The sequence below is a fragment of the Maniola jurtina genome, chromosome 28 (genome assembly GCF_905333055.1).
Source record: "Maniola jurtina chromosome 28, ilManJurt1.1, whole genome shotgun sequence".
In the NCBI taxonomy this organism is placed as follows: domain Eukaryota; kingdom Metazoa; phylum Arthropoda; class Insecta; order Lepidoptera; family Nymphalidae; genus Maniola; species Maniola jurtina.
This window is the reverse complement of record NC_060056.1, coordinates 3346338-3360863: the sequence shown is the minus strand read 5'-3', so window position 1 is coordinate 3360863 and position 14526 is coordinate 3346338. Positions and strand designations below refer to the sequence as shown.

The 14526-nt window shown below is 37.3% G+C and overlaps 1 protein-coding gene across 4 annotated transcripts in view; it reads left to right on the top strand.

The window, feature by feature from the left end:
* The first annotated feature begins 1185 nt into the window (after nt 1-1185).
* The window catches only part of LOC123879422 (cyclin G), a 41031-nt gene continuing 27690 nt past the window's right edge, over nt 1186-14526 (top strand). For 3 of the 4 annotated variants that reach the window (XM_045927121.1, XM_045927123.1, XM_045927119.1), the window contains exon 1: nt 1786-1909. The gene's annotated coding sequence lies outside the window, so the exon portion shown is untranslated. Of the gene's footprint in view, nt 1690-1785; nt 1910-14526 lie in introns of those variants that run through there. The other variant, XM_045927120.1, reaches the window with a different exon arrangement.

Sequence of the window (14526 nt, the reverse complement as noted above, 5' to 3'; positions counted from 1 at the left end):
TTTAGTAGCCGCAGAGAAAAAAAAACAGTTACAGAGTTGCCACAAGACAGATACAATATATAAGTGACTAGATGATGCCCGCAGCTTTACCCGCGTGGATTGGTCAGATCCCCTGCAGCATCAGGATTGAGGAGTTCCAATCCAATTTTTTTAATGAACAATGTTGCAAAGTTCCTCTATCAAATAATGAAAAAGAAACAACGCAAATCGGTTTACAAATCTCGGAGATATCAGTGCATAGGTAGAAAAACAACTCTTCAATTTTTAAAGTCGGTCAAAAAAATAGCCTATGTTACTCCTTGGTTAATCCTCTACTTGTCTGTGAAAGTCCCGTCAAAATAGGTTCAGCCATTCCGAAGATTAGCCCGTTCAAACAGACAGTCACTTAAATTTTATTTATTAGTATAGATGCGTTCACACTTCGCATAATACAATACAATAATACATAATACATAATACATTCACATAATACATAACACAATACAACCATCCTATCTCTAGGATGGTTGTATTGCTGTGGCTATAGTCGAAAATGGTTCAGATACATCAAAAGAAAGACAGACAGAAAAATTGTACTTTTGCATTATAATATTAGGGTGAATTTATGAAATAAAATATGCGAAAGTGTCGGTTTCGCATATTCTATTACAATTGATGTTATACCTAGGTAATAGTAGTAATGTGATGCCTATTTTTCTATATTTATACAAATAAAATAATGAAATTTTACTTGTTGTTTTATTTTTCATAATTTATATAGCCTAGTCTACCTGTCTGCGCATGAAAATATAAAAATTATTAATTCTATGCTTATTGCTTAGGCCCAAGAATGAATTACAACATATTACTACTTTTTTTTACTCTCTCGTCTGGCTTTACACTGATTAGCCAATGTCAAGTTTGTAGTTATTTACAAGTTAGGGAAACTATATGTATAAGTATGGACCTCGTCTGTGCCGGCGCCCGCCGACATACACGCGGCGCCCCTTTAGAGCGCTTCCCAGTCAGTTCCACCACCAATAAACATCAGCAGAACACAAAAACCGGCCACTTCTATAAAAAACACTCCTAAAAGGCACAACACGCGCCCCAGCAAACGCCACTACAGACGAAGTCCCCATTACTACTTTGTTATGTTGGTGGTAGAATTTTTCGACAGTTGTAAGAAGTATGGCAACATTTTCATTCTTTTGTTTACTATGCTAGTGCTACCGCTACTGTGCATAAATAAGTTCAAAAATCCTAGTCAGTGAAAAATCGTCTCAAAAAGATTTGTTTGCGTATTTCTTACTCATCTTATTACTAGCGGTTATTAGTTATTAATACAGTTTACAGTAAATCAAACGTTTCATACATGTTTTACATTTTTTAATTATTAACATCGTCTTTGTCCAGTGAAAAGTTAGCGACGTTGCCGCTCTTCGTGTGTATATAAGTCTTTCGTTAAATCTCGGTTTTTTAATAAAATACATCTTTATTATAGTTTCTGTAGAGACTTTTTATGACAAAAAGCATTAAATAGTAATGTACAAGTGCTTTGAAATGTGTGATTGTGAACATTTCGCATTTTCTGACGCAACAACGGTTTGGCAACAGCGCACGGAATCGGACTGAATCAAGCTATTCCAAATAATGTATTAGAAAACTCATAGAAGCCTGAAATTTTCACAACTCTCTTTACTTTATGAGGTAAGTTTTTGATATTTATTTGGTACTTTTTGAAGATAAAACTTTATAAAAGTTAGTAGTTTGAGTTTCCCGCCGTATGATGTAATTGTCCGCCATTTTCCCAAATTTGACAGTCAGTAATTTTTCGAGATCTTTGGAATTTTATTCGTGCCAAGTGTAAAATAAAATTTCTCGGATCATTGGCGGTTTTCCACCAAAAATCCATCACGGAAGCATCCGGGTAAGCTCAAACTATTTATTTAATATTAATTTCAAGAGTATACAATCAATTTGTGGGCGAAAATTTACGTAAATATTGTAGTAACCAAAGTTGTCCTATAACCTACTTAGCCTTTGTGAGGACCCGTTTTTTTGGGTCAACCAGTGTCTTCTTCTTGTTGGAATACATTTTTCAACTTGTTTTCGCAACATTACCTCGAAAACCTTACATTTTCGTTTCAAAAATCTATGTAAATATAAGTACTTTATTCAGTAACTTGTGATTGGATAGATGCATATATTTACAGCTGTTATATGTATATGTATATACATATTACATATATTACATACATATATTATATGTATCTAAGTTAGAATTAAAACATTTTTTCATACAAATCGTATGAGAATGAGTAATCATGTACTTGTATGAACATGCTGAGAGTTACACAACTTGATTTTGATATGTCATAATGAATATATGCCTTTGGATTTATTTTTGGATGTTGAATTTATTTTTTACACTCCTAACTATTGGTTATGCGCTTGTTTTATATATGTACTTAGTAAAATAAAATAAAAAATAGTATTTACATTCTACATGATTCAACACCTTAAAGGCTTATTGGTCAAGAAGTGGACTCAAAAATGATGGTTCAAAATAACATATGAGTTTTACTACTTAATTAAATATGAACTAATAGGTTACTACTTAACTCTTTTCACCTAATGTGTGTGTGTATCTGTCTATGTGTTAACTTGTAACAGCTCAACAATCAAACCGATCTTAATGAAATTGGCCTCAGAGATAGCTTGCATCTCAGAGATAAAATATAGGCTGTACTAGTTGACGCCCGCGTGGATTTAGGTTTTTCAAAATCCCGTGGGAACTCTTTGGTTTTCTGGGATAAAAAGTAGCCTATGTGCTAATCCAGGATATTATCTATCTCCATTCCAAATTTCAGCCAAATCTGTCCAGTAGTTTTTGCATGAAGGAGTAACAAACATATTAGTGTGATGTGATGTGATTCCATGGAAAATTAAAGGGTACTCATAGGATTTTTAAATACCAAAATTTAATTCAGATTATCTATGTTGTAAGTAAAGTAATACATATTTTCTACGCATATACAAATATATCTATTGGGGGCATATTGATAACACTAAATGAGTTGAACATTAAATGGGTTCGCAACATGTGTATAGTTAATTTTGTACTTTATAGGATCACTTTGGTGTCTGTCTGTCTGTTTGTTGTCTGTCAAGAAAGCCTATAGGGTACTTCCGGTTCACCTAGAATCCTGAAATTTGGCAGGTAGGTAGATCTTATAGCGCAAAGTAAAGGAATAAATCCGAAAACCTTGAATTTGTGGTTACATCATTAAAAAAAAAATTAAATTATGTTTCAATTTTCAAAGTAAGATAACTATACCAAGTGGGGTATCATATGAAAGGGCTTTACCTGTACATTCTAAAACAGACTTTTATTTGTTTTTATGCATAATAGTTTTTGATTTATCGAGCAAAACATCAGAAAAATACCAAGTACAGAACCCACTGTGCGCGAGTCTGACTAGCACTTGGCCGGTTTTCATTGGTTTCACGTCACCCATAGCCTAATATTTGACATAATATTGTCGATTCTGGATCAAACTGAAAGTTCCCACACTGTAGTTCAGACTGACTTAACTCACTTGTATGTCAGACAAGTTTTTAACCCCCGACCCAAAAAAAGGGGTGTTATAAGTTTGACGTGTGTATCTGTGTATCTGTTTGTGGCATCGTAGCTCTTAAACTAATGAACCGATTTTAATTCAGATTTTTTTTTTGTTTGAAAGGTGGCTTGATCGAGAGTGTGCTTAGCTATAATCCAAGAAAATCGGTTCAGCCGTTTGAAAGTTATCAACTCTTTTCTAGTTACTGTAACCTTCACTTGTCAGGGGTGTTATAAATTTTTAATTTACACTTGGTAATCTATCGGAGAAAGTTTGTATGTGTGTGTTTGTGTGTATGTTTGTTACTCCTTCACGCAAAAACTACTGGACGGATTGGGCTGAAATTTAAAATGGAGATAGATTATACCCTGGATTAGCACATAGGCTACTTTTTATCCCGGAAAATCAAAGAGTTCCCACGGGAATTTTAAAAAACCTACATCCACGCGAACCAAGTCGCGGGCATCAGCTAGTCATGAATGTTTCGTTTGTATTGACGCGTGGCCTCGTAATCAAAATAATGTGCAGCTATGTAAATTATATTATAAATTACGCGCAATACAAAATTATTTCTTGTCAACAATATTTTGTTTGATAAACTGCCGATAGTCACGCGTAGCTGTGCGTACTTTGAATGACTCGAAAACGGATCTGATTTCCGGTTTCTATTTAATTTATTGAATTAAACAAGTGTAAATTGAAAATTTATGACACCCCCGACAAGTGAAGGTTACAGTAACTAGAAAAGAGCTGATAACTTTCAAACAGCTGAACCTATTTTCTTGGATTATAGCTTAGAACACTCTCGATTAAGCCAAAAAAAAAACTAAATTAAAATCGGTTCATTACTTTAGGAGCTACGATGCCACAGACAGATACACACGTCAAACTTATATCACCCCTCTTTTTGGTTCGGGGGTTAATTAGTAGCATAGATTCAAAAGTAGTATAGATGAATAGATTGGATCAAGTAATAAGTAGTAACCCTTTATTGCCACATATATGCTACTTTTTATCTAACATATACATTTATCAAAGAGTTCCCACAGGGTTGTGAATTCAAAATTCAAAATTCAAAATATTTTTATTCAATTAGACTTTTACAAGTTCTTTTGAATCGTCAAAAGCATCTACCATACCTAACCTAACCTAACTTCAAGCGGATCAAGTCGCGGGCATCATTTAATCCATCCATACTAATATTATAAATGCGAAAGTGTGTCTGTCTGTCTGTCTGCTACGTTTTCACGGCCCAACCGCTGAACCGATTTGAATGAAATTTGGTACACACATGGGATACATCCCGAGGAAGGACATAGGCTACTTTTTATCCCGGAAAATCAAAGAGTTCCCACGGGATTTTAAAAAACCGAAATCCACGCGGACGAAGTCGCGGGCATCCTCTAGTTACCTTATAAGGCCTCTAATCCTCTAGTTACCTACATAGGCCTCATTTCGTGACCTCATATCTACCTACCTATTTACTTCCTTTAATGTACGTCACTGTACTTATATAGAAAACACGCGTCGAAATGGGAGCCTCCACCTTCCAAGGCATTTGAATATAGGTTCTATCCCATTGAAATAAGGATAAAAATGTTTTGATCAAGAACATCTATTATATATCTATTATATACTAGCTGTGCCCGCGACTTCGTTCGCGTGGAATAGTGACTTTTTGGGCAGCATATTTTGAATTACATATACCGTTTAAATTGACATAACTTTTTTATTTATGAACCGATTGACATGAAATAAACACTAAATGTTAAGTGAAGCTCACTACAATATATTAGTGAAAACCGTATCTAAATCGAATAAGCCGTTTCTGATATTAGCGTGCACAAACACACAGACAAACAGACAAAAAAAAATTAATTACAATTTCGGGTTCGGCATCGATATAATAACAACCCCTGCTACTTTTTTTTTATATATATTTCCATTGTACAGACGCCACTTTTTTACAATTTTATTTTATGTATAGATTATAATTCATAATTGTTATTGATTCAAATCAAAACGTTTCTTATGTTTAACGTCATAAGGTTGTTATTAATTTCCCTATCAATATTCATACAATAATGAACTTTGTATCTAGTTGCTATGTCTATTTATTTCCGCGTTGACCCTTTTATGACTAGCTGTTTCGACAGGCTTCGCTTGGGTGAAAGATATACCGATATAGGTATATAACCAGACCTACATTCATGCTAATATTATCAATGCGAAAGTGTGTCTGTCTGTCTGTTTGCTAGCTTTTCACGGCCTTCGTCTTCTCTCTGGGCTGGTTTCCGCACTTAACCGTTTCCGTCTGTTGTGCGTGCGTTGCCCCTCCCCGCCGAAGTCTTCACTCCAGCCATCCAAGCTTACTCCAGAAGCCGAGTAGACCGCCCAGGTTGCCGAGGGCTTCATGAAGTGAGGCTGGGGATCTCCGATGGCGTTCTCGTTGTTCTGCCACGCCCGTGCACTCCAGGAGCACGTGCGTCGGTGTTTCATCGACCTCCATGCAGGCCCTGCACAGAGGACTGTCGGTAACACCTATAACGAAAAGGTGTTTGTTTAGTGGGCTATGTCCTGTTATGAGTCCAACCACCTTCTTAAGTTTACCTTTGTCCAGGTGGAGTAGTTTGTTTGTCATTGATCTATGTTAGGAAAACCTCTTTGGCTTGCCTGCAGTCTCATGGTCTAGTCACACTAATATTATAAAGGCGAAAGTTTGTATGTGTGTGTGTGTGTATGTTTGTTACTCCTTCACGCAAAAACTACTGGACGGATTGGGCTGAAATTTAGAATGGAGATAGATTATACTCTGGATTAGCACATAGGCTACTTTTTATCCTGGAAAATCAAAGAGTTCCCACGGGAATTTTAAAAAACTACATCCACGCGAACGAAGTCGCGGGCATCAACTAGTAGTAAATATAATATTTTGATCCTAACTAGCTGATACCCGCGACTTCGTTCGCGTGGATGAAGGTTTTTAAAATTCCCGTGGGAACTCTTTGATTTTCCGGAATAAAAAGTAGCCTATGTGCTAATCCAGGGTATAATCTATCTTTATTCTAAATTTCAGCCCAATCCGTCCAGTAGTTTTTGCGTGAAGGAGTAACAAACATACACACACACATACGCACACACACACACACATACAAACTTTCTCCTTTATAATATTAGTGTGATTCGAAAACAATTTAAAATCTACACTGTTTACAAAAAATAAAAAATATCTCCTTTGGCCCCTATTCGCGCAAAAACTTCAAGGCGGACAAGTTTACTACGCTGCCACCTTGAGATAACGCGTCGGAACGAATCTTATCGAAGACTTTTATGTACGTAGGTTCCTACTCGATTACGTATTCATAGGTAGTAGGTACAGGTACTAACGCAGACCGTGGAAGCATATTCCAGAGACCTAACAAACGCGTTATAGACAAGTGTAAATTAAAAATTTTCAACACCCCCGACAAATCATTTTCAAATAAATAATTATGTATATCTAGGCAACGTCCATCTTGACAGCTTGACATTTGTCAATTGACACTTGAATATTATGAACCTAAGGGTTATCTAACCTTCTTTTCTACAAGAAAACTAGAAAATAGCTGATAACTTTTAAACGGCTGAACCAATTTTTTTGGATTATAGCTAAGAACACTCTCGATCAAACCACCTTTTAAACAAAAAAAAGTAAATTAAAATCGGTTCATTCGTTTAGGCGCTACGATGCCACAGACAGATACACAGATACACAGACACACAGATACACAGATACACACGTCAAACTTATAACACCCCTCTTTTTGGGTCGGGCGTTAAAAAAAAAAAAGATTCCGAAGAATTGAGAACCTCCTCCTTTTATTGAAGTCGGTTAAAAAGTACAATTAGTGTTGACGGTAGTTTAAACTCGTTGGAAATCCTTCAGACAGATCCCAACATCCTATAAAATCCTTCCTATCGATAGAATGTGGTTGACATGTTTATCGAAAAGCAGCTTTTTAACCCCCGACCCAAAAAGAGGGGTGCTATAAGTTTGACGTGTGTATCTGTGTATCTGTCTGTGGCATCGTAGCTCCTAAACTAATGAACCGATTTTAATTTAGTTTTTTTTTTTGTATGATAGGTGGCTTGATCGAGAGTGTTCTTAGCTATAATCCAAGAAAATCGGTTCAGCCGTTTGAAAGTTATCAGCTCTTTTCTAGTTACTGTAACCTTCACTTGTCGGAGGTGTTATAAATTTTTAATTTACACTTGTGAATCAAAAGCACTAATAGTAAAAGTTCATTTAAATTAAAATCTTACACTTGTTAAATTTTCATGACGGACATTTTTATTATTATTTGTTGTTATAGCGGCAATAGAAATACAAATCCTGTGATTTCAACTCTACCTATTTCTGTTCACGAGATATAGCCCCCTGAACAGACGGACGGACAGCGGAGGCTTAAGGATCCCGTTGGCACCATTTCGGTACGGAACCCTAAAAATGAGATGAATTTCATAAGATGCGTAACTTGCAGCATCTTGTAAAGTGCGAACGTGAACGTAATAGAACGAAATAAGGTCAATGCTTTTGTACTGTGTAACCGCCTCGTTAGTGTAGTGGTTAACAAAGATCGTCTGCGGAGGATGAGGTTCTGGGTTTGATTCCTAGGTTAGGCCAAAAAAACCGGCCAAGTGCGAGTGAGACTCGCGCACTGAGGGTTCCGTACTCGGGTATTTTTTCCAACATTTTGCAGTTTGCACGATAAATCAAAAACTATCATACATAAAAATAAATAAAAATCTGTTTTAGAATGTATACGGTAAAGCCCTTTCATATAATACCCCTCTTGGTATAGTTATCTTACTTTGAAAATTGAAACACATTTTAATTCTTTTTAAATGATGTAACCACAAATTCGCGGTTTTCAGATTTGTTCCTGTACTTGTGCTATAAAACCTACCTTCTTGCCAAATTTCATGATTCTAGGTCAACGGGAAATACCCTATAGGTTTTCTTGACAGACACGACGGACGGACGGACGGACAGACAAACAGACAACAAAGTGATCCTATAAGGGTTCCGTTTTTTTTCAGGTACGGAACCCTAAAAATGGGATGGGGTTTTCCGTCAAGAAATTCTCGTTACTATTTACCTTTAGTACAATTTTCCTATTTGCTAAGACAATTATTATACAAATGGCATCCGATTAATTTGCATCCAAGCGAGAACAATCATTGTAAGGCAACCCGTGTAACCTCGGTGTGGATCTCGAGCTGTTAACATTGTCCTATTTATGGGAAATTGTCCTTAATTTGTACCATAAGAACTCTTGACAAGTAGAATTTGTTTAAATAACTATTCAAAGAAAGCGGCTTGATCGAGAGTGTTCTTAGCTATAATCCAAGAAAATCGGTTCAGCCGTCTGAAAGTTATCAGCTCTTTTCTAGTTACTGTAACCTTCACTTGTCGGGGGAGTTATGAATTTTTGATTTGCATTTGTTTATTTGTATGATGAAATCAAAGATACCCAGACATTTCACTAGTGTCAAAATATGTAGGTAACATTTGACGCCTGCCAGGCAGGTGAAGAATGGACGTTTTGTTAAGTCCCGGTCACATTAACGGCCCAGAACGCGATGTTAGCTACGATCAACGTACAGCGGCATCCACAATGCCGTTTGGCGTTAGACGATTTTAACCCTAATTCAATTGGCATTAGACGTTAACCGTTCAAGTGTGGCCACTCAGTTTGACGCGTTGATTATCGCGATAATTATGGCGTTGTTGGGCATTGACGTTAACGTTAATTTAGCCACAAGTTTACAAGTTCCCTGCTGTCGTGAACTGTGCTATAGATCGTTTCAACGAATTGTTCCTATGGCGTTATGTTGGCTCCCCTGTCTGTCTAAGTCATTGGCACCATTATTGGCATGAGAAGACGCAGATTTTGTTTATTTTAATTTGATTTTCATTTCATTCATTCATGAAAATCAAATGAAAATAAACAAAATCTGCGTCTTCTATGGTCTTCTCCTGCCAATATAGTGCCAATGACTTAGACAGTCAGGGGAGCCAACATAACGCCATAGGAACTATTAGTTGAAACGATCTATATTAGTAGCCGTGACATTTGAAAAAACCATTAACTACTTCAGTCGTTTACCTCAAATTGCGTAATTTAGTTATTACTGCTAAAATATTGGCGAACGTCCATAGCTTTCACTTTGACAATGTTCTTGATTGAAAGTCAAAAGAAACTGTCCACACATACTGGCTTATCACTACTTTTTTTTACTAATATTATAAATGCGAAAGTGTGTCTGTCTGTCTATCTGTCTGCTACCTTTTCACGGCCCAACAGTTTAACCGATTCTGACGAAATTTGGTACGCGGTTAGCTTATATCCCGGGGACGGACATAGGCTTCTTTTTATCCCGTAAAATCAAAGAGTTCCACCGGGATTCCCAAAAACCCATCCGCTTAAGCGATTTGTATGTTTGGTACCGAGGTAGCTTGCGTCCCTGTAATTGACATAGGCAACTTTTTATCTCGGAAAATCAAACAGTTCCCACGGGATCTTTACTAAATCGACGCGGACGAAGTCGCGGGCACCTCTAGTGTAACATAAACGTGCAGTAAGTCAATAACACAACACATGTACAAGTCACCAGTGTTGACGCACCTTTGGCTCGTCACAATCGGTTAACCTCGCTCCAATCAAGTTCAAACCTTGGCTCAATATTGTATTTAATTTTAACTGATGATTTTATACTGAAACATTTAACCTTGAATGTAATTTTACATTATCACCCTAGAATTTTTGAGAAATTCAAAGATTTGGCCGTTACTTTTCCGATTAAAAACCGGCCAAGTGCGAGTCGGATTAGCACACAAAGAGTTCCGTACCATCGTACAAGATTATTTAACTTAAAAAAAAAGTTATAATGGTAGCCATTTTGAATTTTAATTTTTTTTAAATTTTATAGCGACAATAGAACATAGACAAATACATGTTCAGTAACTCTACCTATTAGGGGTTATGAGATACAGTAAGAAAGTGTCTCGTACCATTGGCATCATATGGGAAATAACACTTTGTAATATTTCCATATTTTCATGGCTTAAAAATAAAAATACATACCTACAGAATATTCTGTGATATAACTCTCTACCTATTAAGGTTCACGAGATACAAACCACTGATAGACTGACGGACAGACGGACGGACAGTGGAGGCTTCCCATCGGATACAGACAAACAGACAAAACACTTCACATTTAAAATATTATACTAGGATTCTCATGAAAATTAAAAATAAGTCTTATCAACAACAAACACAGCCAAAAGCGTAGGAGTGTTGCCAGTAACATAATAACGGTTTCTATTTCTCAATATGGAGGTCTGTTAGTAAAACCAACCATAATGGCAGTTGCCATCACACTAATATTATAAAGGCGAAAGTTTGTATGTGTTTGTTTGTTACTCCTTCACGCAAAAACTACTAAACGGATTGGGCTGAAATTTAGAATGGAGATAGATTATACCCTGGATTAGCACATAGACTACTTTTTATCTCGGAAAATCAAAGAGTTCCCACCTACAAAAAAACCTACATCCACGCGAACGAAGTCGCGAGCATCAGCTAGTGTAGCAATATGCCTTTGTCCCACTTTCCTGTTTAGTTGGGTTATTATTTTGAAGCATCAGTTTTTATTGAGGCAAAATCACTACACAAGTGTAAATTAAAAGTTTACAACACCCCCGACAAGTGAAGGTTTAGGTTTTAACCCCCGACCCAAGAAGAGGGGCTTAAAAATCTGTGTATCTGTCTGTGGCATAGTAGCTCCTAAATTAATGAACCGATTTTAATTTCGTTTTTTTTTTGTTTGAAAGGTGGCTTGATCGAGAGTGTTCTTAGCTATAATCCAAGAAAATCGGTCCAGCCGTTTGAAAGTTATCAGCTCTTTTCTAGTTATTACTGTAACCTTCACTTGTTTTAGTTAAAACGAGACAGATTTATGCCAGCGGTATAACGCTGTCTCGTTTTAACAGTGTCTTAAGTTTGAGCAAAGTCGAAGTGCGCTCTATAATCTCAGCCTAAGTAATCGTTGGGTTTTACTCAAAAATCCTTTTTTTTTCTTTCTCGTCTGGCTTTACAAAGATTAGCCAATGTCAAGCTTGTAGTTATTTGTAACAAGTTAGTTTAGCATACAAATATGGACCCCGTCCGTGCCGGCGCTCGCCGACACACGCACGGCACCCCCTTAGAGCGCTTTCCAGTCAGTTTTAACAAAAAAAAACACTCCAAAAAGGCAGAGCACGCCCGCCAGCTAACACCAACACAGACGAAGTCCCTCAAAAATCCTAGGATTTACCCTAGTCCAAATTTTTAAACCTAGCTCACACAACCGATGCGCTACATAATCAATTAGTTCTATTGAGGTTTCTAGAATTTTTTAACTACCTAGGGTACATAAATGAGTTCTAAATTTCACACGCGTGAGAACCTAGAAGTACTTATACTTTAATTAGTTGGGTATAAACTATAACAATAAGGTCGGCCATACACGAGTAACTCGAGCAGTTAGCCAGTGATCAATGTATACGGACCGCTCGAGCAGTCGTTGTCAACAGCTTGAAGCTATCATTTTTTTTTTAAAGAATATTAGCCATTTTAATCATGACTAACATTCCTCTTTCCCCTCCAACTAAGCGTAAAGCTTGTGCTAGGAGTGGGTACGACAATAGTGCAACGGCTGGGGTTTGAACCGCCAACCGTTCGGAATTCAGTCCACTCCTAGAACTATTGAGCTATTGAGGCTTCAAGATAATAATTGCTGCAGCAGTCGGTTTTAACTGCTAGATCAGTCGCAATTAGATCAGCCGGGCGCGACGCGGAGGTGGGATGCGGGCGGCGGCGGGGTAACTATGCGAGAGCAGTTGACTGCTCGAGAAGTCAGTGTATGCCTGGCAACTGCTTAGCCGCACGATGTTTCATCCCGGAGCAGTCGTTGCTCAAGCGGTTCCATGTATGCATACAAAGAAGACTATAGTTGATGACGATAAGGTTTACTTTCGTTTGACGGAACTTTTAAAATCTTTAGTGCGGATGTCTTCGTAATTGGTTTGTTGGCGACTAACATTTTGTCATGCAATATAGATATGCGTTTCTCAACTCCAAGATATTCAAATTCAAAATATTTTTATTCAAATAGACTTTTACAAGTACTTTTGAATCGTCAAGAGCATCTGCCACTGGTTCGGAATGGCTTTCCTACCGAGAAGAACCAGCAAGAAACTCGGCGGTTGTTCTTTTCAAAGGTATGTAGTCTCGGACCTATGTACTAATTTTATCTTCGACAGTAGTTCCCTATGCAGTTGCAGCTTGAAGCAGTAAATACTGACTGCTTTAACCTCTCGTCTGTTAAAAGTATTAAAAATAAATCACCGTTGTCTGTGTGAGATGACGTCACCTGCGCGCGGGAAGTGAAATTCAAATGGACGTACCAAGCAACGCTTGGTACTTTGAACGAAATGAATGACTGTTTATTGTTCGTTATTTATCTGTCTATATTATAATATTAGACTTTAAACTCAATTTCAATACCAATAAAGCTTAAAATCCAATAAAAGAAGGCAAGGTAGTATAGACATGGATGGCATGGATCCATGACAACACAGACGAGAGGACTGAGACGCTGCCCGTGTATGGCCGGCCTTACAACTTTTACTGAGACAATGGGTGTATCGTTGACTTGGTTAACCTTTGTGAAATTAGTTTTTAGTTTAACTACTAAGTGCAGTTACGGTTTTATAAAAGTAATTAAACCTAAATAGCTTTTAATCCCAGTTACACGACAGGCTGCTAAAGTTAAGTTACAGTTAAACTTTGACCACCGATAAAAAACCGGCCAAGTGCGAGTTAGACTCGCGCACTGAGGGTTCCGTACTCGGGTATTTTTCCCAACATTTTGCACGATAAATCACAAACTATTAGACATAAAAATAAATAAAATGTAATCTGTTTTAGAATGTACAAGTAAAGCCTTTTCATATGATACCCCACTTGGTATAGTTATCTTACTTTGAAAATTGAAACACATTTTAATTTTTTTTAATGATGTAACCACAGATTTATTCCTGTATCTGTGCTAAAAGACCTACCTACCAGCCAAATTTCATGATTCTAGGACAACGGGAAGTACCCTATAGGTTTCTTGACATACAGACAGACAACAAAGTGATCCTATAAGGGTTCCGTTTTTCTTTTTGAGGTACGGAACCCTAAAAACCGGTCAAGTGCGAGTCGGACTTGCACACGAAAGGTTCCGTACCATCGAACACGAAATAACACTCAATTTTTCTTTTAATTTTCATATTCAAAGCTTCGCATAACCAATGTTCAATGAGAATCTGTAAATATTTTGGCAACCAGTGCAAAGCTGGGGCTGGTGTCTAGTTTTATTTTAAATAAACTCATACTTTCCGACACATGGCATGGTTGATAAAATATTATACATGTATTTTAATTTTTACGGCCTCCCATGACGAGCCCCATGGTCAGCTGCCCAAAACATCTGCTGCCCCAATTTTTTATCGGGCATTAACTTAGCGCATTAACTTTATCTATACATCCATCCATACGTAGTTGAAATTCCTCGAACACGTACGAAGCGATTTGCTTCCTCGTTTCTAATCCGAACCGCTAGGATATGGAACGCCCTTCCGGCATCAGTTTTCCCTTCCACCTATAATATGGGTACCTTCAAGTCAAGAGTGAATAGGCAACTTCTAGGCAAGCGCGCTCCATCTTAGGCTGCATCATCACTTGCTAGCAGGTCTGATTGCTGCAGCCAAGCGCTAGTCTATATATTTAAAAAAATAGTAATATAATAAAACTGTAACCGGATAATTCCTGTAGCCTCACAGCCTCAGTAA